We start from the raw sequence: 5,926 nt of genomic DNA on the forward strand, positions 1-5,926 counted from the left end.
GACCATTTATACCAGATTAACTACAGTACAGACTGGTTTTGTGTAATCTCAAAGACTGTCCACTTTTACTAGAAAATGTACTGTAAAGTACAACAGCTGAGATATGACAATATCTAGCCCACTAGCCCGGTGTGCAGTGAAGAGAAGGGGCTGTGAAACCAGATGGATACAGAGAGAGCGGGGGGGGGGGGGGGGGGAGGTGTTAGGGCATAAAAAGCAGGTTTTCCAGCCAGAGGCTATGTCTAATCTGTTAATGGTGTTTATAAATCAACATTTACAGTGCTGGTAGTTTTACAGATTTGTTTCTCTCTTCCTCTCTCTCTTGCTCTCTTTCTCTCTTCGGCTCTCTCTCTCTCTTGCTCTCTCTGTCAATTCAATTCAAGGGGCTTTATTGGCATGGGAAACGTGTTAACATTGCCAAAGCAAGTAAGGTAGATAATATACAAAAGTGAAATAAACAATAAAAATGAACAGTAAACATACAATAGTTTCAAAAGAATAAAGACATTACAAATGGCATATTATGTCTATATACAGTGTTGTAATAATGTGCAAATGGTTAAAGTACAAAAGGGAAAATAAATAAGCATCAATATGGGTTGTATTTACAATGGTGTTTGTTCTTCACTGGTTGCCCTTTTCTTGTGGCAACAGGTCACAAATCTTGCTGCTGTGATGCACACTGTGGTATTTCACCCAGTAGATATGGGAGTTTATCAAAATTGGGTTTGTTTTCGAATTCTTTGTGGATCTGTGTAATCCGATGGAAATATGTGTCTCTAATATGGTCATACATTGGGCAGGAGGTTAGGAAGTGCAGCTCAGTTTCCACCTCATTTTGTGGGCAGTGTGCACATAGCCTGTCTTCTCTTTTAGAGCCATGTCTGCCTACGGCGGCCTTTCTCAATAGCAAGGCTATGCTCACTGAGTCTGTACATAGTCAAAGCTTTCCTTAAATTTGGGTCAGTCACAGTGGTCAGGTATTCTGCCACTGTGTACTCTCTGTTTAGGGCCAAATAGCATTCCAGTTTGCTCTGTTTTTTTGTTAATTCTTTCCAATGTGTTAAGTAATTATCTTTTTGTTTTCTCATGATTTGGTTGGATCTAATTGTGCTGCTGTCCTGGGGCTCTGGGGGTCTGTTTGTTTGATATTTTTGCAGAATTCTGCATGCGGAGTCTCCATTTGGTTTTTGTCCCCAATTTGTGAATTATTGGTTGGTGCAAAGACCCCAGGACCTCCACAACCATAAAGGACAATGGGGTTCTATGACCTGATTCAAGTATTTTTAGTCAGATCCTAATTTGTATGTTGAATTTTATGTTCCTTTTGATGGCATAGAATGCCCTTCTTGCCTTGTCTCTCAGAACGTTCACAGCTTTGTGGACGTTACCTGTGGCGCTGATGTTTAGGCCAAGGTATGTATAGTTTTTTGTGTGCTCTAGGGCAATACTGTCTAGATGGAATTTGTATTTGTGGTCCTGGCGACTGGACCTTTCTTGGAACACCATTATTTTGGTCTTACTGAGATTTACTGTCAGGGCCCAGGTCTGGCAGAATCAGTGCAGAATATCTAGGTGCTGCTGTAGGCCCTCCTTGGTTGGTGACAGAAGCACCAGATCATCAGCAAACAGTAGATATTTGACTTCAGATTCTAGTAGGGCGAGGCCGGGTGCTGTAGACCCCCCTCTTTCTCTCCCACCTCTCTCTCCCTCGCTCTTTCTCTCACCCCTCTCTCTCTCTCTCTGTCTCTTTCTCTCACCCCCTCTCTTTCTCCCCCCTCTCTCTCTCTCTTTCCCCTCTCTCTCTCTCTCACACTCTCCCCCTCTCGCTCTCTCTCACACTCTCCCCCTCTCGCTCTCTCTCCCCTCTCTCACCCTCTCTCTCACCCTCTCTTTCTCTCTCTCCCAACCTCTCACTCTCTCCCCCCCCTCTCTCTCCCCCTCTCTCTCACTCTCTCTCCCCCCTCTTTTCGCTCTCTCTCCCTCTCCCTCTCACCCCCTCTGTCTCTCACCCCCCTTTCTCTCCCTCTCTCTCTTCTCTTCCCTTCACCCTTCTCCCTCTCTCGTCTCTCTACTCCTTCCCTCTTTATCTCCCTCTCCTCTCCTACTTTCCTTTTCACCTTATCTCCCTCTCTCTCTCTCTCTTTTCACCTTATCTCCCTCTCTCTCTCTCTCTTTTCACCTTATCTCCCTCTCTCTCTCTCTCTTTTCACCTTATCTCCCTCTCTCTCTCTCTTTTCACCTTCTCTCTCCTCTCTCTTCCTTCACCTTCTCTCTCTCTCTCTTTTCACCTTCTCTCTCTCTCTCTTTTCACCTTCTCTCTCTCTCTCTTTTCACCTTCTCTCTCTCTCTCTTTTCACCTTCTCTCTCTCTCTCTTTCACCTCTCTCTCTCTCTCCTCTCTCTCTCTCTCTCTCCTCTCTCTCTCTCTCTCTCTCTCTCTCTCTCTCTCTCTCTCTCTCTCTCTCTCTCTCTCTCTCTCTCTCTCTCTCTCTCCTCTCTCTCTCTCTCTCTCTCTCTCTCTCTCTCTCTCATTTCACCCCCCCCCCGCCCACCCTCTGCAGTCATGTTGGACAATAGAGAGATGTGGATCAGTTGGATGTACCCATAGATGGTTACTGCAACCTGCTGAGACAAGAAGAAAATACAAGGTGTGTGCATGAACTAGTTAATAAGTATGTGAGCGTGTACCTACTGTAAGTACATGCTTGCGTGTGTAGTTCATGGCCCCAGGGGGCCTTCAGGAGACTACTGTAAGTACATGCTTGTGTGTGTAGTTCATGGCCCCTGGGTGCCTCAGCAGACAGGAGGATGTCTGTCTATCTACACCACAGTCCCTCTCTACATTCTGTCTTATCTGTTGTGTGTTGCCTCTCTTTTCTATATTACCAGTGTTACACCACCACCTCTCAGCCAGACAGACTCTTCTCTATATTACCAGTGTTACACCACCACCTCTCAGCCAGACAGACTCTTCTCTATATTACCAGTGTTACACCACCACCTCTCAGCCAGACAGACTCGTCTCTATATTACCAGTGTTACACCACCACCTCTCAGCCAGACAGACTCGTCTCTATATTACCAGTGTTACACCACCACCTCTCAGCCAGACAGACTCTCTCTATATTACCAGTGTTACACCACCCACCTCTCAGCCAGACAGACTCTCTCTATATTACCAGTGTTACACCACCCACCTCTCAGCCAGACAGACTCTCTCTATATTACCAGTGTTACACCACCACCTCTCAGCCAGACAGACTCTTCTCTATATTACCAGTGTTACACCACCACCTCTCAGCCAGACAGACTCGTCTCTATATTACCAGTGTTACACCACCTCTCAGCCAGACAGACTCTTCTCTATATTACCAGTGTTGCACCACCACCTCTCAGCCAGACAGACTCTTCTCTATATTACCAGTGTTACACCACCCACCTCTCAGCCAGACAGACTCTTCTCTATATTACCAGTGTTACACCACCCACCTCTCAGCCAGACAGACTCTTCTCTATATTACCAGTGTTACACCACCCACCTCTCAGCCAGACAGACTCTTCTCTATATTACCAGTGTTACACCACCCACCCCTCAGCCAGACAGACTCTCTCTATATTACCAGTGTTACACCACCCACCTCTCAGCCAGACAGACTCTTCTCTATATTACCAGTGTTACACCACCACCTCTCAGCCAGACAGACTCGTCTCTATATTACCAGTGTTGCACCACCCACCTCTCAGCCAGACAGACTCTTCTCTATATTACCAGTGTTACACCACCCACCCCTCAGCCAGACAGACTCGTCTCTATATTACCAGTGTTACACCACCTCTCAGCCAGACAGACTCTCTCTATATTACCAGTGTTGCACCACCACCCCTCAGCCACAGACTCTTCTCTATATTACCTGTGTTGCACCACCTCTCAGCCAGACAGACTCTTCTCTATATTACCAGTGTTGCACCACCTCTCAGCCAGACAGACTCTTCTCTATATTACCAGTGTTACACCACCCACCTCTCAGCCAGACAGACTCGTCTCTATATTAACAGTGTTACACCACCACCTCTCAGCCAGACAGACTCTTCTCTATATTACCAGTGTTACACCACCACCTCTCAGCCAGACAGACTCGTCTCTATATTACCAGTGTTGCACCACCACCCCTCAGCCAGACAGACTCTTCTCTATATTACCTGTGTTGCACCACCACCTCTCAGCCAGACAGACTCTTCTCTATATTACCTGTGTTGCACCACCCACCTCTCAGCCAGACAGACTCTTCTCTATATTACCAGTGTTACACCACCACCTCTCAGCCAGACAGACTCTTCTCTATATTACCAGTGTTGCACCACCACCCCTCAGCCAGACAGACTCTTCTCTATATTACCAGTGTTACACCACCACCTCTCAGCCAGACAGACTCGTCTCTATATTACCAGTGTTACACCACCTCTCAGCCAGACAGACTCTTCTCTATATTACCAGTGTTACACCACCCACCTCTCAGCCAGACAGACTCTCTCTATATTACCAGTGTTACACCACCCACCTCTCAGCCAGACAGACTCTCTCTATATTACCAGTGTTACACCACCCACCCCTCAGCCAGACAGACTCTTCTCTATATTACCAGTGTTACACCACCTCTCAGCCAGACAGACTCTCTCTATATTACCAGTGTTACACCACCTCTCAGCCAGACAGACTCGTCTCTATATTACCAGTGTTACAGCACCCATCTCTCATCTGCGTTCAAATTATAACTCAGAATAATTGTCCTCCACGTGTATCATCTATTGTTTTTGGAGGGGTTTATTTGCTCTGTAGAATACTTTGTGTTATGCAGTTCAACTTCTTATTGTTTGAGCCACACCATAAGCAGCTCTCAAGACCACCAACAGAACGCTCTGAGTGTATGACGAGAGAGAGAGAGAGAGAGAGAGAGAGAGAGAGAGAGAGAGAGAGAGAGAGAGAGAGAGAGAGAGAGAGAGAGAGAGAGAGAGAGAGAGAGAGAGAGAGAGAGAGAGAGAGAGAGAGAGAGAGAGAGAGAGAGAGAGAGAGAGAGAGAGAGAGAGAGAGAAATATGGTGACCTGTGCCTTCTGTGACCTACAGCAGAGCCTGGACCTGCTAGAACAGTACTGCCTGACCTGCACTAATCTCAACTGGATACCTTAATGAGGCAGTGAATGATTTGAGAGAGAAAGCACGCAGGGCTAAATACCTATTAAAATGTGGCTAAAACTAATTGAATGTGTCCATGAAACAATTGCACTTCATGGCAGTGTGGTGTGGGGTCCACTTGCAAAACAAGATTTCACCCAATAGGACAAACACCCCATTGAAACCCTGCATGCAGAGTTCTATAAGAGTCTCCTACATGTCCAGAGTACAACTACAAACAGTCCATGCAGGGCAGAACTAGGCCAATATCCACTAATAATAAAAACACAAAAAAGAGCAAGTAAGTTTTGGAAACATCTAACATACAGTGACCCCCTCTCATATCATTACCAAGCCCTGCAATGCCAAGAGCTGAGCAAAGAAAAGAGTCCCCTCATCCAGCTGGTCCTGAGTTCACAAATATGTTCTACTAACAGACCGAAGCCTCAGAACCAAAACATCCAATCAATCAGAATAAACCAAATTTCAACACAGTCAAACAAAAACGACATTGCTTATTGGGAAACACAAGCACAAAGCAAAATGCAGTGCTATCTGGCCTTAAATCAACAGTACACCATGGCAAACTATTTGACCATGGTTACTGATCAAAACCTTAGAAAAACCTTGACAAAGTACAGGCTCAGTGAGCACAGCCTTGCCATTGAGAAGGGTAGACACAGGAAAACCTGTCTCCCTGTAGAGGAAAGGCTGTGCAACCACTGCACCACAGCAGAACATGAGACGGAGCTG

The sequence above is a fragment of the Salvelinus fontinalis genome, chromosome 29 (assembly GCF_029448725.1).
Source record: "Salvelinus fontinalis isolate EN_2023a chromosome 29, ASM2944872v1, whole genome shotgun sequence".
NCBI classification, from domain to species: domain Eukaryota; kingdom Metazoa; phylum Chordata; class Actinopteri; order Salmoniformes; family Salmonidae; genus Salvelinus; species Salvelinus fontinalis.